This window comes from Peromyscus californicus, unplaced genomic scaffold (genome assembly GCF_007827085.1).
Source record: "Peromyscus californicus insignis strain IS unplaced genomic scaffold, ASM782708v3 Scaffold_1__1_contigs__length_55948999, whole genome shotgun sequence".
Taxonomy (NCBI): Eukaryota; Metazoa; Chordata; class Mammalia; order Rodentia; family Cricetidae; genus Peromyscus; species Peromyscus californicus.
In genome coordinates, this window is record NW_026294492.1 from 19169954 (window position 1) to 19193127 (window position 23174).

At 43.9% G+C, this 23174-nt stretch overlaps 1 protein-coding gene across 12 annotated transcripts in view; it reads right to left on the reverse strand.

Moving 5' to 3' along the window:
* The window catches only part of Dtnb (dystrobrevin beta), a 193176-nt gene that overhangs the window by 81730 nt on the left and 88272 nt on the right, over positions 1 to 23174 (reverse strand). The window lies entirely within an intron of this gene.

A 23174-nucleotide genomic window follows, 5' to 3' on the forward strand; every position in this document is an offset into this window, starting at 1 on the left:
TGCTCTGATTGGTCAATAAATAAAACACTGATTGGCCAGTGGCCAGGCAGGAAGTATAGGTGGGACTAACAGAGAGGAGAATAGAGAGAACAGGAAGGCAGAGGAAGACACTGCCAGCCGCCGCCATGACAAGCAACATGTGAAGATGCCGGTAAGCCACGAGCCACGTGGCAAGGTACAGATTTATAGAAATGGATTAATTTAAGATATAAGAACAGTTAGCAAGAAGCCTGAGCCATTAGGCCAAACAGTTTAAATAATATAAGTGTCTGTGTTTTTTTTGTTTTTTGTTTTTTTTTGGTTTTTTTTGAGACAGGGTTTCTCTGTGTAGCTTTGCGCCTTTCCTGGGACTCACTTGGTAGTCCAGGCTGGCCTCGAACTCACAGAGATCCGCCTGGCTCTGCCTCCCGAGTGCTGGGATTAAAGGCGTGCGCCACCACCGCCCGGCGTCTGTGTGTTTATTTTATAAGTGGGCTGTCGGACTGCCGGGGCTTGGCGGGACCGTAGAGAAAACTCTCCAGTTACACTCCCTTCCTTCAAAGAGTGCCTCTAACTTATTTAGGAGGACTTAAAAATCTAATCATAATGTCAAAGCTCAACTAGGTTCTTAATCTCAGTATAACAGCTTAAGTAAATGTAGTGAGCCAGTTATCTGCCAGATTGCAGACTTAAAACCAAGAAAAACTTAACAATGGGCACATGACCATTGCTGAGAGTTACAGCTTGCTTTTTTTTTTTTTTTTTTTTTTTTTGGTTTTTCGAGACAGGGTTTCTCTGTGTAGCTTTGCGCCTCTCCTGGGACTCACTTGGTAGCCCAGGCTGGCCTCGAACTCACAGAGATCTGCCTGGCTCTGCCTCCCGAGTGCTGGGATTAAAGGCGTGCGTCACCACCACCCGGCCTGCTTTTTTTTTTTTTAAGATGTTTTTTATTTTATGCATATGAGTGTGTTTGCCTACAATGTATGCATACGTACCACTTGCATGCAGTGCCCATGGAGGCCAGGAGAGGACACCAGATCCCCTGGAACTGGAGTTACAGAGGCCTGTGGGCTGCCATCTCAGTGCTAAGAACCCAACCTGGGTCCTCTACAAGAGCAGCAGGGACTCTTCACTGCTGAACCATCCCTCCAGCCCATGCTCTGGCCTTCTGAATTTATGACTGTCTGGATGGGGTTCCCTAACCAAGGACACGAAAACAGAGCATCTCTGTCATGGGAGCAAAATATGTACTTGGTGCTGCGGGCAAATAAAAGGATAGAAGCTTGAGGCTGACTCTGAAGCCTGCTGGAGGAGTGACAGTCCAGTTCTGTCAGGGACGCCCTTTTCCCCAGGGCCTGTAGACCGAACCTTTCTGTAGGAAGTCAGATTCTTGCACTGTCTGTGTGTGAATTTTCCCCTCATCCCTGTGGTTTTTAGTTACAGACATTAAGCTCACAGTACTACTACTTTTTACCTGGGCAGCCGGCTGTCGGACGTGCACTTGGGCATCTTTCATAGATTTTCTGGTCTCTTTGTTCCCGTTAGTGTGGAGGGTCCCAAACTCAGGTTGTTACACTTGCATGACAAGCCTTTTACCCACAGCCCAAGCCCCAGTCCAAGATCTGTTTCTTTCCACTTGGTCCTTATCCTCGAAAATTTATAAACCTATTATTCCTTTATCTCACAAGTGGAAATAATAAATTGTCTAGAAAGAAAACCAGCTTATCATTATGCTGTGGTGGAATAGTAAAGTAACACAGGCAGAGCCTCAAGTTCTTCTCATTGTTATGACTATTATTTTCTCACAGAATGCTCTGCCTGTAGGCTATCGTTACAGTAAGCATGGCCCATCTTATCTCCTTTGAATAGTGTGATGTTTTGCTACAAACTACCTCCTATTACTCTAATAGGTTCTGCTAAAGCAAAGAAGTTTAACAATCAACTAAACCAGGCAAGGTGGCTCGTACCTTTAATCTCAGCTTTTGAGAGGCTGAATGTTGTGTAGGAGGATGTGTCGTGATGGAGGAATATTGTGAATCTAATGCCAGCCTGGGTTACAGTAAGTTCCAGGCAGGACAGCCAATGCTAGAGAGACCTTATCTCAAAGAACGAAAACCAAAGCAAAGCAAAGCAAAAAAACAATAAGCTAAAGCATCCTTTGATAATCATAAGGTTAAAATATTAGAGGCTGGAGATGGCTCAGCAGATTAGAGCACTGGCTGTTCTTCAAGAGGACCCGGGTTCAATTCCCAGCACCCACAGACAGAGCAGCTCACAACTGTCTGTAACTCAAGTTCCAGGGGATCTGGCATCCTCACACAGACAAACATGCAGGAAAAACACCCATGCACATGAAAATAAATAAATCTTCAAAAAAATGTTTTCAGCAGTACTATAGTATAGCAAAACCACTATATGACTTATTTACCACTGGTGAGGATTCTCTGACTTCCAGGAAGTACATTTTAACAGTCATCCATAATTATTAACCCACAGAAGATATGTCTCATTTCCAAATCAACTTCTAATCTAAACAGACTGTAATTAATTTGTTAATCAATCAATGAGTAAATATGACTCAATTGCTATTTCTAGTAGTTCAACATAACCACTTGTGATTCAGATCTTATTTAATGAGTTTTTTTTTTCAGGAAGGAAAAGGTTTAGCATATTAATTCTTAATTTTTTAAAAACTATATTTAATTACTTATTCTGTGTGTGTGCGGATATCAGATAACAGTTTGCCAGAGTTCTCTCCTTCCATCATGTAGGCCCCAGGGATTAAACTCAGGTAGTCAGTTTTAGTAGTAAGTGCCTTCACCTGCTGAGTCAGCTTGCAAGCCTCATACTAATTTTGTCGGGGGAGGGGTGTGGAAACAGGCTCTCACTATGTAGCTTTGGCTGGCTTGGACTTCACTCTGTAGACCAGGTTGGTCTCAAACTCATAGAGATCTTCCTGCCTCTGCCTCCCAAGTGCTGGGATTAAAGGTGTGCACCACCCCTTACTATTTCTTAGACGTTTATCATTATACACTGTATCCAGAGACATGAAGAGGAACCTAGCTGTCTTTCTCTAGCTCAGTGGTTCTCAACCTTCCTAATGCTGAGACCCTTTAAGACAGTTCCTCATGCTGTGGTGAAAATAAAATAATTGTGCTGCTACTTCATAACTGTAACTTTGCTGCTGTTATGAACCGTAATGTAAACATCTGATATTTGACCCCTGTGAAAGGGTCGTTCATCTCCAAAGGGGTCATGACCCACATGTTGAGAACCACTGCTCTAGTTCTAGAAAAGGGTCAAATTGTGAAATGAAACAATGAGCAAATGAACCACTCAAGAGTATTTCCTGCACGTGTGGGATCTGATTTTGAGAGAGTCTCACTTTGCAGGCCATGCTGGTCTGAAACTATTAGAAATCATTTTACTTCCACCTCCTCAGTGCTGGAACAACGGGAACGGGCCAACACATCCAGTATCATTCATTCTGAGAAAGTGGTGCAGATCCCAAATACACAGAAACACACCATTTTACTTTAAAAACCTCTGCAGGATGAAGCTCTTCTTCCTTTATTACACTTAAGAGGAAGTTTATTATTACTTTACAGAAATATCAATTTTTTTTTCCCCTTGAGACAAAGTCTCACTAAGTAGCTCTGGCTGGCCTGGAACTCATGGAGATCTACCTGCCTCTGTCTCCCAAGTGCTGGGATTAAAAGTGTGTGTGTGCTAGCACCTCTGCTGAAATACCAACTTTCCTATTTAAGAAAATGTAGTCCAGCATGGTGACTCTTACCTGTAATCCCACCATTCAGGAGGCAGAGGCCGGAGACTCATTACCAGTTCCATGCCAACTGGAGCTACATAGAAAGTTCCAGGCCAACCAAAATACCCTCTCCCCCACAAACAACAATAACAACAACAATACACACACACACACACACACACACACACACACACACACACACACACACACACACACACACACACGGGGGGGGGGGTGTACAGAGAGAGAGAGAGACAGAGAGACAGAAAGAAACAAAAAACAAAACATCCCTGAAACAGTGTGACTTCAAAACCGAAGTGCATCACAAGAGAATGAGGGCAGTGACCAAGGGTGGTGTGGGGGAACTGGATCCATTTTTAAACTCCCAAGAGTGCTGCCGGTCCTGAGTCAGCCACATTTGACTGCCTCGGGGGCTTTCTGGTGGAGGGCTACCCTGTGCTTTGTGCCTGCCCTCTCCCAGTTTGGGAACTAGAGTGACCCTGTCTCAAACAACAATAGCAACCACAACAAATTTGCAGGAACAAATTATCTGTGAGATAATGAGTAAGTCTCTTTCCTACCTGAATTTTTTTTATGATTCTACTTAACATTCTAACCAACTTCAAACAACATCCTATCTGAAACCCTAAAGTGCCAACTAGTGAAAGGTTCACCTGAACTGAATCTTAACAAGACAAATGTCTAGACAGGAGACTCAAGAAGGGTGTCAGACAGGCCGTTTGAGAGGGCAAACATTCCAGAGTGGGAGAAGTCATGATAAAACCTTTGGAGAATCCCTGAACCCTGGAAGCAGCAGCACTCTGCATATACACCAAACACCTGCTAGACCACTCTGGTGGTAACTTTTCCTGGAGAAACACCTACCCACCCCAAAGACCAAAGAGAGGATTCCATACACACATCCAGGTGAACATGAACTTATGGGAACTACTTACAAAAGCATGTGTGATTTTTCTGAAACTGCATCCCGAAAAGCCCTATCTATCCCAGCATACTCTAGCATTCCCCAAATTAAGTGCAGCTGGGGCCAGATTGCATGAAACAAGACAGAGTGAGTGGCTGGACTCTCAGGTAGGGTCTGATGACGTCCTTCTTCTCCTAGTCAATGTAACAGACCCGACCCTTCCAGGGTCTCATGAAGTAATCACAGTTGCTCTGATTTCAGGACGATAATGGCTTGCCACCCCCAGAAGACAGAGTTCCACAACTATAATTCCAGCACTCAGGAGGCTGTGACAAGAGGATCGTGAGTTTGAGACCAGCCTGGGACACACAGGGAGCTCCTTTCTGAAACAAAAACAAACAAAACCACACAGCGGCACCATACAATTAGACAAGAAAAAGAAATAAGAGATCCAGATCGAGAAGACGTAAGACTAGCTCTATTTTCAGATGACGTGATCTCACATGTAGACAACCCTCAAAACTCACACAAAAGGACTATTAGAACTGAGCTCAGCACAGCTGCAGGACACAAGATCAATGAACAAAACATCAATTGTAAACAATCAAAATGAAATTTAGAAAACAAATTCATTCACAATAGCACTAAAAAAATAAAATACCCATGATAAACTTCACCAAAGTGTAAGACTTGCATTCCTAAAACTATAAATTAAAGACAATCTAAATAAATGGAGAGATGCCTCTCGTCCATGAGTTGGAAAATTCGAAAGTAAAAACCTCCCTGCACTGACCTATGGATGGAATGCATCTCTTATCAACGTCATAGGTGTCCTTTTTTGCAGAACCCAGTGGGCTGATTCCAATGGAAATGCAAGGGACATGGAAAAGCTAAAACCAAAGCTGGATGACATGTAACCCCGGACTTCAGATGTAACACTTATTTCAACGTAGGCCAGTTTGGTTTCTGTTCAGATATTCACTCAATGCTTAGCCCGACAAAACATAACCAACGTTCAGATTTACAGCTCCCTCTCTCTCGCCCGGTGTCCAGGTCAGAGTTCAGACACACACATACATGTTGGTGTGGCCTACAGGGCCCAGAATAGAGTTTGTCCAGCAGCAGCAGGTCACTCAAGGTCTCCACTGTCCCTATTTCTCTGCCCCCAGCGGGGGGGAAAATACACACACAGACTCACAGGAAGCAGAGGGGAAGGAACTTTAGGATGTGTTTTCCTTTAAAGACTGAAACCTGTGGTACCACAGTCCCTTTCCCTCGGATCTGCCCCGAGGACCACCTTAACCGTTAGAAACCTGACTTGAGGTTCACGCTCAAGTCCCCCTTTGGAAATATTGCTTGGGGAAGACTGCTGTTTGTGGGGGTGGCTCCTCACCGTATTTCTATTGTGGAAGTTTTACTTAAATTTTTGTGTGTATAGGTATGTGGGTATGTTTGTGTTTGTGCAGGTGCACGTGTGTGTGTGTGTGTGTGTGTGTGTGTGTGTGTGTGTGTGTGTGTGTGTGTGTGTGTGTACATGTATGTGGAGGTCAGAGAACCATCTCAGGTCTCAGTCTTCAGGAGCTATTCACTTTGGATTGTTTTGTTTTTGAGACAAGGTTTCTCACTGACCCCCAAACTATTTGTGTTCCTATGTATGTGTATGAGGGTTCCTCTGTGTGTGCATGTGTGTGTGTGTGTGTGTGTGTGTGTGTGTGTGTATGTATGTTGGTGAAGCCAAAGATCAACCTCAGGTGTCACCTTCAGAAAGGTCCCTCACTGATCTAGAACTTGTCAATTAGGCCAGACCTGCTGTCCAGCATGGTCCAGAGATCCGCCTGTCTCTGACTCACCAGCACTGAGATTACAAGTGTGAATGACCAAGTCCAGCATTTTCACATGAATTCTGGAAATGAAACTCATCCTCAGGCTTGCTGAACTAACTTCTCTGTCTCCCTACCCCATGCCAAACACAGTTTTTAAAAAAGAATGTGTGTGTGTGTGTGTGTGTGTGTGTGTGTGTGTGTGTGTGTGTGTGTGTGTGTACATGCATGCAAGTGCCCATGGAAGCCTGAAGAGGTCATTGGATCTCCTGGAGCTGGAGTTCTAAGCAGTTGTGAGCTACCTGATGTGAGTGTAGAGAACTGAACTCAGGTCCTCTGCAAGAGCAGCCTGAGCTCTTAACTGCTGCACCAGCTCTCTACCCTGGCCACATACAATTTTTAGAAAAGAAAAAAATAACTAAATAAAAAGACAAGGACGTATCACGGGCTGGAGAGGAGCCTCAGCGGTTAAATGTTTGCTGTGCAGGCCTGAGGACTTGATTTTGCATCCCCAGAACCCACATAAAAAGCTGGAGGCAGGTACACAGATGTCTGTGACACCAGGGTCCTCCTAGCCAGGGAGGAGAGGTGGAGCAGGAGACTATCTGGAAGCTCAGAAGCCAATGGGCCCGGCATATGCAGCAGTGAACAGCAGCGGAAACCCTATCTCAGACAAGGTGGAAGGCAAGGACTGACCCCCCAGGTTGTCCTGACCTCCACATGTGCACTGAACACACACACACACACACACACACACACACACACACACACACACACACACACACACACACACTGAACATACACAGTAAACACACACAATGAACATACACAAACACACAATGAACAAATACACACTAAAATTTTATGGAAAGTTTACCTTGACATTAGAAAGGGAAAAGCTTATTAGTACTCATTCTATGTTCCGTTTCTGTCCTTCCATCCACATCAGTCACAAAATGTTAAAGTCTCAGCGTGACTCGGTTTTGTCCAGTCTTTACCTCCCTGACATCAGGACCTTGGCTGTCACCATGGGTTCTCTGAGTCAGCAGACAATTACCCACAAGGTGTCATCTTCGTTTCTGCACAGACTGGATAAAAGCTGCTCTTCCACATCTAATATCCTCGACAGAAAATTGACAGCAGCCTCCTCCATAACACTAAGCCAGCTGGCACACTCCTACAATCATCCAATGCATTCGTAAAGACTGAATTCACTCATTCTGCACCCAATAAGCAGGCTTGATATAATGGCAATGTAGAGACCTTCTCTCATCATGTTGGTAATATTTTTAAGCACACAAAGATATTTAGAAAAACCATTCCAGATGGGCATGGTGGTGCATATCTTTAGTCCCAGCACTCAGGACAGCAGAGACAGGGGATCTCTGTGAGTTCAAGGCCAGCCTGGTCTTCATAGTGAGTTCCAGGACAGACAGTGAAGAAAGCTCATCTCTATTAAAGAATCTTTATCATACAGAATACCACCGTTGACCAAGCTCAATACTATCAAAGAGGGCATCCAAGAATACCAAAGTTTCAGGTGTTTGGAATTGCCTTCATGCTACACATTAGAAAAAAACAGTCAAAAGTCTATTAATTATCCAAAGACATAATAAACTAGTAATAGTTTTTGATCCTTCTGTTTTCTCTTCTGTACGAAATATCATCTATAGGTTGACAATTCCCAAATTTGTATTTCCAAAGTTGAAACACTCTCTGACCCCCCCTGGTACCTGTGGAGGTCAGAGGAGGCCATCAGACCCCCTGGAACTGGGGTAATGGTCCTCTGCAAGAGAAACAAGTGCTCATAACTACCGAGTCATCTCTCCAGCCCCCAAACCCTTTTATTTCTAAGACAGGGTCTTGCTATGTGGTCCAGGCTGGCCTTGAACATGCGGTAATCCTTGCACCTCTGCTTCTTTAAAGCAGGGTTACCGCTGCAGACCCTCCAAGCGGCTCTACAGTACATCCAGTGCGCCCAGCTCTTCTTTGAAAAGAATCACTGGAATTTGCTGACATCTGCCACTGTTTTACCTCTAACTTCATTTTGTGTTTCTGGAAGGCTAATCCTCCGATGACTTTCTTTTTTTATTTTTTATTTTTTTTTTTTTGGTTTTTCAAGACAGGGTTTCTCTGTGTAGCTTTGTGCCTTTCCTGGAACTCACTTGGTAGTCCAGGCTGGCCTCGAACTCACAGAGATTCACCTGGCTCTGCCTCCCGAGTGCTGGGATTAAAGGCGTGTGCCACCACCACCTGGCTACTTTCTTTAACTTGGAAGCCAGAACTCCAGCTCTCCGTCTCCATCTCTGTCTCAGCATTCTATATTCTAATACTCTGGGTTCATCTGTCAGTGCATTAATTCTCTCCTTGTTGATGGTTATTTTCTCTTATTGAGGTTTCTAGTACTTTTTCTGTTCGTAGTAGTTTGGTTTGATTTCTCCAAGTTTTCTGCTACTTTTACAGTTTTATTTTAAACCCTTTGCAACACTTTCTGAGTTTATATTTGACAACCCAGACTCTTTGTGGGACTTGACCATGGTTTATTTTACTTCTTATTCACACCAGTTTGCATTTTTCTGGTTTGGGGGGAAAGCTCGGGTTCCTTGGAAGTTTACTGAGGAGATTATTTGAGGCTAAAGTTTTTAAGGGCAATCCTTCAGAGAAGACTCAGGTTTCTGACGGGTGAACCAAAGAGCACCCCAAAAGAACAGTTCTTTTAATATTTTTTTAAATTTTAATTAAAATTTTTTTTCCAGGCTGATGAGATGATTAAGCTGGTAAAGCACTGGCTGTGCTAACTTGACAACCTGAGTTCATTTCCAGAAGCCACACAACTGTGAGAAGAGAGGACCCACCCTGCAACAGGTGGCCTCCACATGTGTGCCTGGCGTCCACATGCCTGCACTGGCAAATCACACACAAATAATTAAAGAGAAAACCTTGAATTATTTTTTTTCTTACAAATGTATGTTGTATATTGAACATGCCTCTCCCCTTACACCCTATTCTCTTCCCTTTCCTCAAATTTCTTCCTCCTAAAAAGAACAGTTTTAAATGTAGGTTACTTTTAGTGAGTGTGTGTGTGTGTGTGTGTGTGTGTCTTGCCCTGTTTGAGTTGGGATCTCTGTTCTTGTTCACTGTTGCATGTATTAAGCTGGCTGGCCCACAATCATCCGGCCATGTCTCTATCCAGCTCTCTGGATATAGCATGCTGGCACTATATATAGACACTTGTGCTACTGCCTCTGGCTTTTTATTTGGGTTCTGAGAATCCAGACTGTCACGCTTGCCAGCAAATACTTTACCCACCAAGCTATCTCCCCAGTCCTTAAGCACACACATCCATACATGTGAAATGCACATACACATGCATAGGCACACATACACAGACATATAAGTGACTTATACTTGCTGCAGTTTCTGGCACCCACCGGGGGACTTGGAATGTACTCTCAATGGGTAAGAGGAACTACTATAGACTGGGAGTTGTCTTGGGGCTTGGGGTGGTTTGAATGAGGATGGCCCCCAGAGGCTCATATGTTTGAATGCTTGGTCCTCAGTTGGTAGAACTGTTTGGGAAGGATTAGGAGGTGTGGCCTTGGGGCTTGTGGTGGTTTGAATGAGTACGGCCCCCAGAGGCTCATATGTTTGAATGCTTGGTCCTCAGTTGGTAGAACTGTTTAGGAAGGATTAGGAGGTGTGGCCTTGTTGGAGGAGGTGTGTCAGTGGGGGTGGGCTTTGAGGTTTCAAAAGCCCACACCATTCCCAGCTAGCCCCCGTTTCTGCTGTGTGCTTGCAAATGAGATGTGAGCTCTCCACCTCTGCTCCAGCTCTATAGCTGCCTGCCTGCCTTCTGCCATGATGGTCATGGACTCTAATCCTCTGGGACCGTGAGCCCCAATAAGGTCTTTCTTCTGTATGTTTCCTCAATTATGTTGTCTCTTTGCAGTGATAGAAAAGTAACTAAGGCAGGGCTGGAACTGTGAGCCACAATTTATAATAAATGACAGAAACTTTTTTTGGATGATGGAAATATCTAAAACCAGATGGTAGTGATGGTTATAAAATGATATAAATTTAGGAAAAGTAATGTGACTTGCCAAAGTGAGCAAATTTTATGGTATGTAAATATTCTTTACTTATGAACTACTTAAAATTCTTTAAGATGATAATGAGTTTTAAAATTATTTTTTATTTAATTTTGTGTGTATGGGTATATGGATGTCTGTATACCATGGGTGTAGAGTACCCACAGAGGCCAAAAGGTGGCTTTGGATCCCCCAGTTATGGGGAACTTAGTTCAGATTCCCAGCACTCATGTAAAAAACTGAGCACAACAGCACTTCCGTAACCCCAGTCCTGGGGGTGGACCAGGAGATAGGCAGATCCCTGGAGCTCCCTAACCAACCAGTCCAGCTGAACTAGTGAGCTCCAAGTTCAATGTGAAACGTGGACTCAAAATCAAGGTCATAGAACAACTCAGGAAGACACCTGGCATTAACCTCTACTCTCCACATGCACACACACACACACACACACACACACACACACACACACACACACATACCTACATGCACACACCCATATGCAGGTGTGTATAACACACACACTTGAAAAGAGAAAGCAAAAGGTTGGAGAGATTACTCAGCAGTTAAAAGCATTGGCTGCTCTCCCAGAATACCCAGGTTCAATTCCCAGCACCCGTATGGCAGCTGACAATCTTCTGTAACTCTAGTTTCAAGGGACCTAACCCCTCTTCTTCTGGCCTCTGAGTGCACGTCATGCATGTGTGTGCAGACATGCATGCAGGTAAACACCCACACACATAAAATTTTTTAAAAAAATTAAATGTCAAAAGAAGTTTTTTAAGAAGCCAAGGCATAATTTGTGGCCATGTGAGATGTAGAGTTTAAAAGTAGATGGTTTTGTGTGATCCGGTGTTAATATCTGAGAAGATCCCAAGAGCAGGGTGAGACCCGGCTACTTGGCAGCTCTTAGTTTTACTGTATGTATTACATAAAGTTGGGTCTCCTTAACACACCACAATGAATACTTTGCTGTTCATGCGGCCATCTCTCTGTTACACATACACACAGACACAGACACAGACACATACACACACACACACACACAGAAGTAACACAGATACACACTCGCAGGTGTGGGTTTGTGAGCGTATGCAGGTTCCTCCACCCCCATACACACACACACACACACACACACACACACACACACACACACTCAGGCAAAATCTCCCTCCTATTTCTAGGACTATGCTAGTTCACTATCTTCTGCGTTCAGTCTTGTTGGGAAGGTAGAGTTTTGGGGCCAACTCTAAACTTGGAAGACAATGATTTAGGGACCTTCAGCCTGATCAGCTGCCAGGACAGGACTGTCTGGAGCTCAGCCTCTAACGAGCCCTGTATGAACTGCTAGGTCTTCAAAGCCATCTCAACGCTTCGGAGACAGGTCAGAATCAGCTGTGCTGTGGCCTGAGAGTCATGTCATGCCAGCTGTCCACTATAGGCTGTATGAAAGGGGGAATTAAAAGCAACTTTTCTTCTTCCAACAGGTGTGGTGATATTGTGTTCCCCAAAATATTGTGCACCCTAATAAACTTATCTGGGGTCAGAGAACAGAACAGTCATAACATTAAACATAGAGGTTAGGCAGTGGTAGCACACACCTTTAATCCTAGCATTCCAGAGGCAGAGATCCTCTGGATCTCTGTGAGTTCAAAGCCACACTGGAAACAACCAGGCATGGTGACTCACACCTGGAAGTGATGGCAGAAACCAGAAAGGTATATAAAGGCGTGAAAACCAGGAGCTGGAGTTAGTTAAGCTTTTAGGCTTTGGAGCAACAGTTCAGCTGAGATTCATTCTGGAATAGGACTCCAGTCTGAGGAAACAGAATCAGCTGAGGAATTGGCAAGGCAAGGTGGCTGTGGCTTGTTCTGCTTTTCTGATCTTCCAGCATTCACCCCAATACCCAGCTCCAAATTTGTTTTTATTAATGAGACCTTTTAAGATTCATGTTACATTGCCGGGCGGTGGTGGCGCACGCCTTTAATCCCAGCACTCGGGAGGCAGAGCCAGGCGGATCTCTGTGAGTTCGAGGCCAGCCTGGTCTCCAAAGCGAGTTCCAGGAAAGGAGCAAAGCTACACAGAGAAACCCTGTCTCGAAAAACCAAAAAAAAAAGATTCATGTTACAAACAGGTCAAATGGTATAAGCCTGAAATTTTGGGTGCTTGATGGAGCACTGTTGAGTTCCAAATCGTGCTACCAAGGGCACCATTTTCAAAATCATTAGAGCAAAATGTAAGACTTCTGTTAATTGGGAAAGTCGACCTGCACCATAGAACCAAAAGTCATAAGCGTTCAGAAAGAAGAAGATGAAGAAGCACAAGGTATTCAAAATCGTCAGTTTTCGCCGGGCGGTGGTGGTGCACGCCTTTAATTCCAGCACTTGGGAGGCAGAGCCAGGCGGATCTCTGTGAGTTCTAGGCCAGCCTGGGCTACAGAGTGAGATCCCAGGAAAGGCGCAAAGCTACACAGAGAAACCCTGTCTGGAAAAACCAAAAAAAAACAAAAACAAAAACACCAAAAAAAAAAAAAAAATGTCAGTTTTCATTCATGCTTCCTTAAAAGCAGAGGTTGGCAAGATTTTTCTATGAAGAATCAGACAATGAATGTTAGGGTTAGGGTTGTGTCAGTTACACCAACTCTATCCTGCCACTGTAACTGAAAACAGCTATAAACAAGATACAGTGGCTGTGAATACCACCCTGTCAGCAGAGTGCTTAGAAACGAAGTACTGTTTGATTCCCAGCACTACATGAACGAGGTATGGTGGTCCACGCCTGTAAAGCCAGCAGTTGACAGGTAGAGAGTGTATGATCAGAGGCTCAAGAAGATCATGGGGGGATGGCCGGGCGGCAGTGGCACACGCCTTTAATCCCAGCACTCAGGAGGCAGAGCCAGGCGGATCTCTGTGAGTTCAAGGCCAGCCTGGTCTACAGAGTGAGCTCCAGGACAGGCACCAAAACTACACAGAGAAATCCTGTCTTGAGAAACAAAAACAAAAACAAACAAACAAAAAAAGATCATGGGACTGGGGAGATGGCTGCTTGGGAAAAATGCTTGCCATGCAAGCATGAGGATTAGAGATAAAAACCCCAGAATTCACATAAAAACCAGGTGGGTATGGTGGTTCACCTGTAACCTCAGTGTTTGGGAGCTGAAGACAATGGACCCTTGGAGCAAACTAGCTAGCTGAACAATCCAATTTGGAAAGTTCCCAGTTCAGCAAGAGGCTTTGCCTCAGTATATAAAGTAGAGAGCACCCGAGGAGACATGCACCAACACTCTGACTTCTGTGCATCTGTACATCACAGTCGGGCCTACATCACCACAGCTGGCTTCAATCATTCCACAATCCTCCTCATTTCATTTCCGGGTTGCTTGGATTCCAGTCATGAGCTACTACACCTGGTTAGATATTCTTTTTACGAAAACTTCTCTTTATTCTATAAATAATTTAATAAAACTAAATTTTACTAAAATTTATCTAAAGATAAATTAAGATTTATCTTTAAGGGCTGGGGAGGTGGCTCAATTGGCACAGTAACTGCTGAGTCCATGTAAGAAGCCGTGAGAGGTGGTACATGCCCGCAACATTGGGTAGGCAGAGACAGGAGGATCCTTAAAGCCTGGTGGTCAAATGAACAAGCTCCGGGTTCAGCGAGCGACCTTGTCTCAAAAAATAAGGTAGAAGCCTGGTGAGAAGCCGCAGTGGGTGAACACTTCTTGCCAAGCCTGATGACCTTGGGTCAATGCCCAGTACCCACACGGTAGAGAGAATCAACTCTCATAAGATTTCCTCTGACCTCCACAGACCCACTGTGGCTAGCGTGTACAAACACTCACTCCCCCTACACACGAAGTCAATAAATGTAATAGAAAGAATAAGGTACAGAGTAGTTAAAAACACACACCTGACACTGACCTCTGGTCTTCACATGCATGTACATAAGTGTGCCCACATATACTACTTTATCTTGAATGGTTGAAAAACAGGAAAGTCATTCCTAGACTATGGACCATCGGCTGGCTTTCTCTTGTAGGTGGGCGCATGTCAGCCCTGTTAAAAAACGCAATGATCCCCAGTTACACGCAGAAGGATGTATGGCCCTGCTCTTCTTGCTGGATTATGAAAATAATACAGACACGAAGCAACACCAGCTAGTTTTGCTTTCTGTCAGAAATAAATAGCCACAAACTGAAGTGAAATGGCGAGTAACCTCTAATTAGAGAAATTAGGTTTCAGGGCTGTGTGGTTAGATAATTAGACCCTGAGCGAGAGCAAATTGCCTGAACTATAACAGCAGAAGGTTTATCAAAGGCATCAAGGGCTGCAAGTTGTACAAAAATGTTTTGATCAAAGACACACTAATTTCTCTCAGAGACTTAGAAGAAAAGCTGATAGACAAATTATTTTGTTTTGAATACAAGCCCCGAGATTTTAGAAACCTTGTTTACTTGATATTCTCAACCTACCCCCAAGGAACATCAGGAATTATAGCCATCTAGTGGAGGCTTTGGGGACGTGCAGGGACATGACCATTAGGACTTTTGTAACAGAAAAAGGCATGTACTGTGTTACTCATTCATTTATTCTTCAATATATTTAAATGCCTCCATTGCTCTGGGCACTATTTCACACGCTTAGAAGTCAGATGAGAGTAAGCCAAAGCCTTCTGGTGTAGATGTATCCAACCTTCTTATTAAATAAGAAACACAGAACCAATGCAAAGAAGAAAGCCAAGAGGTCAGAGCTAAGAGCTAAAACCTTACCCTTCCTCCTGCGGTGGTCCTACCTCTCCGAACCAGAGCTACCCCTGTGTTAAAGTCTTTATATAGAGTTCCTGTCCTGCCTTCTCATTGGTTGTAAACCCAACCACATGACCGCCTCCTCACGGCCTGTCTGTATAGGCCTCCAGGTTTTCCATGATTGGTATTAAGATTAAAGGCATGTGTATCCAATAATGGCTGTATCCCTGAACACACAGAGACTTACCCAGCTCTGCCTACCAAGTGCTGGAATTACAAGCGTACGCCACCACTGCCCTGCTTTCCTATGGCTTGCTAATAGCTCTGACCCCCGGGCAACTTTATTTATTAACATACAAATAACATTTTAATACAAATAAAATATCACCATATTCTGGAGTACATATTTTTGTGATGATTCTACTTACTTGAGGAAAAGATTTTAAAAGCTTTTAAGTTCCTTAGGAAATCCTAACCTCTTCCAAGTGTTCCACATGCATTGTTCTTAAAGAATATCCTGAGGGAGTTGATAGACTGCTTTCACCAACTTACAGGAAAGCAAACCGAGGTCTTCACTTCCCTTCTGTCTTATCCCATCGCTTCCTTCTACTGTTAACCAACCAAGTTACGGTTACCCAGGGTTCCCTCTGGATTCTGGAACTGGCCACTGGTTCGGGCTACACTTTAAGGCTCCCTGTTTCTGTGCCGACGGCTTCTTAGCACTACAGGAAGCAGGTGAAATGGAAGGCTGGGTCTGGACACAAGCCCCAACAACCTTGCTCTGTTCCTATGTGATGACAGGGCTGTCACTCAGTCTCACCAAGACTGTCCCTGGCTTTTCAGCAGGCTCGTGACAGTTATACCATAAGGGTCGCTGTGCAAGTTAAATAAGCGAAGGTCTAGACCGCGGGTTGTCCCCAGCAGCAACACCCGACCTCCGAATCTGCAGACCTGAACAAATCCCTATTCTGTGCGAACAAGGAGACAGTCACATATACTCTATCTCATAGTCAGCTTAAATTTCCAGCCCAAACTCCTACCGCAGGTTTGAATTTTTTTGTTTATTTATTTATTTTTTTTTTTTTGAGACAGAGTCTCATGCAGTTCAGGCTGGCTGCAGGAAACAAGGTAGCTGGGGGTAGTTTTGAACTCCTGACCCTCCTGACTTCACTTCCTAAGGGCTGGAATTATAGAAGTATGCCACCACACCTCGGTTGGAATTTTAATTTTATATCTTGCCGTGCAATAGCAGTAAAAAGTAAAATTTTGTGTATTTGTGTGTGTGTGTGTGTGTGTGTGTGTGTGTGTGTGTGTGTGTGTGTGTGTATGTGTGTGTATGTGTGTGTATGTGTAGGCAGGCCAGGGGTTGGCACAAGCTGTCTTCCTATGGTTTAATTTTTTGACACAAGGTCTCACTGAAGCAGAAGCTCATCTATTTGGCCGGACTGGGTAGCCAATGACCTTCAGGAAAGTGCCTGTCACCCCCATGCTGGTGACAGGCACAAGTCACTGTGACTGGCTGCTTGTGGGTTTGGAGAATCCAAACTCAGGTCCTCATGCTTATATGGGAGGCACTTTACCAGCTAAGACCTTAACACACCTTCTTTTTTTTTTTTTGAAACAGAGTCTCACTAGGTAACCCTGGCTGACTTGGGACTTTCTGTGTACACCAGACTGAGCTTGAACTCATAGAGATCCTCCTGCTTCTATCTTTCCACCTAGCCTTACATATACCTTTTAAATGACAAAGTCTCACTCTATAAGGTAGGCTGATCTAGAACTCACAGCAATCCTCCTGCCTCAGTCTTTTAAGTGCTAGGATTACAGGCATGAGCTACCACAACAACCTTGGACAATTTTTTGTTGGGCAATTGTGGTGGTTTGAAAGAAAATGGCCCCCCAAAAGAGTGGCACTATTAGGAGGTGTGGCCTTGAAGGAGTAGGTGTGGCCTTGTTGGAGGAAGTGTGTCACTGGGGTGGGGCGGGCTTTGAGGTCTCCTAAGCTCAAGATCCCACCCAGTGCCTCAGATCACTTCCTGTTGCTTGTGCAAGATGTAGAACTCTCAGCTACCTCTCCAGCGCCATGTCTGCCTGGGTGCTGCTGTGTCCTACCATGATGATTACAGACTGAACCTCTGAACTGTAAGCCACCCCAATTAAATGTTTTTACCTTGTTAGAGTTGCTGAGGTCATGCTGTCTCTCACAGCAATAGGAACCCTGACTAAGACATTAATTTTTATTCATTTTGAGGGGGGAAGGGGGACACAGCCTGGCACACAGAGAATGTTAGAAGAAACGTGTGGCAATTGGTTCTCTCCTTCCATCATGTGGGTCCTGAGTATTAAACAGACTTCAAGGTGGGTAGCCCTACCCAATGAACCATCTGATCAGTCTTTTTATTTTTTATTTTAATTAATTTATTGTGTGTGCATGCATGTGTACACACACACACACACACACACACACACACACACACGTACACACACACACAGAGGTCAGAAGAAAACTTTATTTCTCTCCAACTATACAGGTTTTGGGAACCAAATTCAAGTCATCAAGCTTGGTGGCAAGCACCTTTACCCTCTGACCCTCAAGCTTGGAATTTCAATTTTATTCCTTGCTGTGTGATATTGGTAAGATGTAAGTTTAGTTTAGTGTTTTTTCATTTTAACAGAGTCTCACTCTATAGCTCAGGCTGGTCTGGAAACTTCATCAGATTCCAAAGTGCCAGGGTTGAAGGTGTGAACCAGCACATCCAGCTGAATGTATTTATTTGAGCACCTATGTTTGTATGTGTTCACGTGTGTGTGGGTACACTCATGTGCATGTGTATGGAGGCCCAACACTGACATTACATGCCTTCCTTGGTCACTGTTCTCTTTACTTATTCCGACAAGGTCTCTTGCTGACCCCAGAGCTCACCGGTTCCAGCTAGTCTAGCTAGCCCATTTGCCCTGGGGATCCTATCTATGCCTCCTGGGTATTGGGATTACAGGCAGCTGCTAGGCCCGCCTGGATTTTATGTGGGGTCTGGGGATCTGAATTCTGGTCCTCAAGCTTAGACAGCAAGCACTTTATACACTGAGCCATCCTCTAAGCCCTAAACCTAAGACGTCTAATGTCTTTCTAAGATCTATGGCCACAGGAGTCCAAAGCACCATGGTTTCTCACCTGGTCCACGGGAACACTTGTTCAGCTGGTCTTTCCTCTTTCTTTCTTGTCCTGCTCCTCATTTCAACATAATAGACCGTAGGGTTTCTGTTTGTTTTTATTTTTATTTTTTTTAAAAATAGGAAACTTGGTAAGTCTTCCCATCTACAGATCTTCAATTCAGGATAAAGCCTATCAACTTGCAGCAGCCCATGCCTCCCCGACAGCCTGCTCTGGCGCATCATGGCTCTGGTCCTAATGCCTTCTTCCACCAGGACACAGCACCCTCCACAGCTAATTCCTAGTCAACTCTGGCTTCATCATAAATGCCATTCTTCACGAGTGCATTTCCTAGCTTGGCACTGAGATAATGACAGACCCTAAGGTAAAAACATCTTGTTACGGAATTAGTTTGCATATTAGGCCAAATATGAGACATTGTTTTCCAAAGCTTCAAAGTAAACAGGAGAGTTCTTCTGAATACAATGGGACAATTGTGAAACTGATCAGAAATCATGAAACTGGTTCATCAAGAAACTCTCAGGAGATTTAAAGAAATCCCTAAGCTCCTTGGTATTTAGTTCAAAGACGGCCAAAGGCACACGGCTAAAGGATACTTAACACAAGGAAGCTATTCTTTCAAGTACAATCTTAGACATCTTTAACAGACATTTATCGTTAGTGAGGTGGTTAAGTGGGTAAAGGTACCTGCGCGATGCCCGCCCCAGGATGCAAGTGCCAAAAGAAGAGTACCAACTCCCCCAAATCACCCTAGACCTCCACAAGGCACACAGACGGACAGACAGACACACACACACACACAGACACACACACACACACACATACACAGACACACACACAATCACAAACACACACAAACACACACAATCACAAACACACACAGACACACACACAGACAGACACACACACATACACAGACACACACACAATCACAAACACACACAGACACAGACACACACACAGACACACACAATCACACACACACACACACACACACAGAGTAAATAAATATGAAGGCCCTGATCTACACCAGTTACAGGGTACAAAATTAAAATTTAATTCTGAAGTGGCACGTCAAATTAGGCAGAATGTACTTTACCTTTTGTTTCCTGAGGGGTAGCCACTAATGTCTGTTTGCTGGTTATCTTCTGTATATGTTTTTATGCATTCATATGAATCACCTATTTTGGAAGTTCGGATAAAGGTTCAGGGTATACTTGACCTTCTGTAAAAGTCCTACTGCACCAGGGTTTCTAGACAGAAGCCAGGGCTCTGGCAGCCCCGACTGACTAGGCATGACCAGCTCCTGAATAAACGTATTAAAGGGACCAGTGATGGAGAAAAGCAGAGAACACAGATTAATTCAAATGGCCACATCAGGAAGAGGATGGGGTTCAGTGACCAGGGCTGGAGAGACGGTTCAGTGGTTAAGAGCACTGGCTGCTCTTGCAGAGTACCTGGCTTGATTCCCAGCACCCCCATAGTGGTTCACAACTGTTTGTAACTCTAGTCTCAGGGCACTAAAGACATCGGTGAGAGCCCTGGACCTTGGACCCCAGACAGAAGTTGAGAAAATAATAAGCAAAATGGATGAAGGACGGGAAAAGTGACTAATAGTGACTTTTCGACACAGATGACTCAGAAAATGTCTGAGGGAGACAGAAACCCTGAAAGTTTCCCCCACTTCGGTGATGTTGACACCAGGAAGACGCCATTTATAAACCTAAAGTGCGTGCTGAGTTCAGCAAGAATGTGATCAATGAGGAGCTACAGCACGCGATGCAGGAGGCTGACGGAGATGGAGAGGTGAGGAAGCGAGAGTTCCTAGGCAATCATGAGTAAAACCAGCCTTGATCCCTGTTTCCCTAGGACCACAAGTGTCTGTGAAACCTGGCTGCTGAGGATACAAATCCACTCTTTGGAAGTTTTCCTTGATATTACCATTCTTTGTAAAAATCACCTGCTAATTACTTTAATTCTAGAAAGCTGAGCAAGAGTGCATTAGAATGGACAGAAGAGGTTTTTTTTTTTTTTTTTTTCTTTTAAAGACAGAGCTTCTCTGTGTAACAGCCCTGGCTGTCCTGGAACTCACTCTGTAGACCAGGCTGGCCTCGAACTCAGAGATCCACCTACCTCTGCCTCCTGAGTACTGGGATTAAAGGTGTGGGCTGCCACCACCCAGCCAGAAGAGGTCTTCAAGTCTACCTGTCTTATATCGCCTTATTTTTTGTCATGCATTTCCACTTGAGTGCAGACACAAAATAATTTGTTTATTTGTGTTGCGGAGGAGAGAAGAGAGATGCATGTGTGCAGGTCATGTATGTGGAGGTCAAAAAACAACTTGGAAGACTTGGTTCTCTCTTTCCACCATGTTGGACCCAGAAATCGAACTCAGGTGGCAAGTGCCTTCACCTGCTGAGCTGTTTTAGCTGTTCCTCAATAGTTCTAGCTTTGAGCTGATATCTGAGCAGTTTTTTAAATTGTCACTATAGTTATTATTTGGGTATGTGTTATATGTGTTTATATCCATGCAGAGGTCAGAGGTCAATCCTGGGTATTGTTCTTTTTGGAGACAGGATCTCTGTCTTGCCAATTAGGCTAGGCTGGCTGGTTAGTGAGCCCCAGGGACCCACCTGTCTTGATCTTCCAAGCACTAGGACTACAAGCGTGAGCCACCATGCTCAGTGTTTAACATGGTTTCTGGAGTTCGAACTCAGATCCACACGCTTGCAGAAAGAGTACTCTACCAGCTGCGCCATCTCCCTAGCTCAATATTTCTCTTATAAAACCCACTGAGGGGCAAGGGAAAGGGCCCAGTAGGTAAACCACTTGCTTGCTATGTACCCATGAGAACCTGAGCCTGGATCCCCAGTACCCATGTGAAAAGCTGGGTGTGGCAGCCCGCATCTGTAACTCCAGAGGTGGTGGAGCCAGGGGAAGAGACAGATGGGTCTCTGAAGCTCATTGGCTGATTAGTCTAGCTAAATGAGCTCTAGGGTGAGAGACCTTGTCTTCAAACCTAATGAAGGGGAAATCGACTGAGAAAGACAGTCAACATTGATCTCTGCTGTCCACAGTCAGGCACACATATGTGCATATGTCCTCATACATACACACCGGTAAGACACGTACTTATACCATTCAAAGATGTTTTTTAAATGAACACACACTATGAAATCTGGCTATATAGCAATGCTAACTGTTTTGTCTTAGAATAAAGCCTTTCTTAGTTATTAAAAAAAAGTGTGTGTGTGGGGGGGGGGCAAGGAAAATTGAAGTCCAGATTCACTTATAAACAGTGCCAAAACCTAACAAAACATTGCCAGACAAAATTCAACTGTGCTTTGGATAGCCAACTTAGGTTTGTTCCAGGAATGTAAGAGTGATTTCTTAAAAATAGGGCTGGGAATGTAGCCCAGGGGTAGAGCACTTGCCTCATGTGTGGGAAGTCCTGGGTTTAATCCCGAGCATCACAAACACACAGTTACCCCCTAACTAATGTAATTCACAACATTAATTAAAGGGAAAAAGAAAATCATACAATCATCTCAAAACAGAAAAATCTGACACAATTTGGCATCTGTTCATCACCAAAACGAAGCACTCTCTGGAAACAGAGATTAAAAAAGGAAGCTGATTAACCTGATTAAATCTGTAAAACCTACATCATCTCTACTATGTGACAGCCACAAGCATTCTCTTTGAGATTACTATAACATAAGAAGGCCTATTGTGCCTGGCGGTGGTGGCACACGCCTTTGATCCCAGCACTCAGGAGGCAGAGGCAGGCGGATCTCTGTGAGTTCGAGGCCAGCCTGGGCTACAGAGTGAGTTCCAGGACAGTAAGGGCTATACAGAAAATAAATGAATGAATGAATGAATGAATGAATGAGTGCATGCATGCCTATTACACCCTTTCTATTCAGTATTGCATGGAGGTTTCTAGTCATCACAGTAAAACCTTTTGCCCCCAAAAAGACATGATTAATTTCTGAAAGTCTAAAAGTAGAAAAAAACAAAGCCATCACTATTTGTAGATGATAAAATTATTTACAGAAAATTCTAAAGAGAAATTTCAATACAAATTATTAGAAGCAATGAACAAGTTAAGAAAGCTAAGTACACAGTATACTAAAATACAAAAGTCATCAATATTTCCACATACTGCAAGCAACTGCTTACAAACATAATTCAAAAAGAGCCCACTGGCATGATAAGACATTTCCCAAATTCACAGAAATTATATACTTAAGGTTTTTTACGAAATACTAAATATATTTTGAGAATTTTTGCAGGAAAAAAAACTATTAGTAACTGCAACAAAATATGTAGAGTTCTCAGGAATCAATCTGGTCAAGTGAGACACTCCAACCCCACACTCAGAAGACTAAGGGTAGCCTAGGCTAGAAGAGGGCTGAAGGTCAGGTTGGACTATATAACAAGATGCTCCCCCCCCCCCCCCCCCCCCCCCCGCTCAAAAAAAATGAACCACTCCAAAATCTCAATAAAGAAACTAATCTAACATATATAACACCTTTTCTAGGTCAAAACCATAAAACTTTACTTAAAGGCACAAAAAAGGCATTTAAGTGAATGTCAAAGAGACCATGTTTGCAGAATAGAACATTTAGTATTATAAAAATGTCAGTTCTCTTCAATTTGATCTTTGGGTTCAAAAAA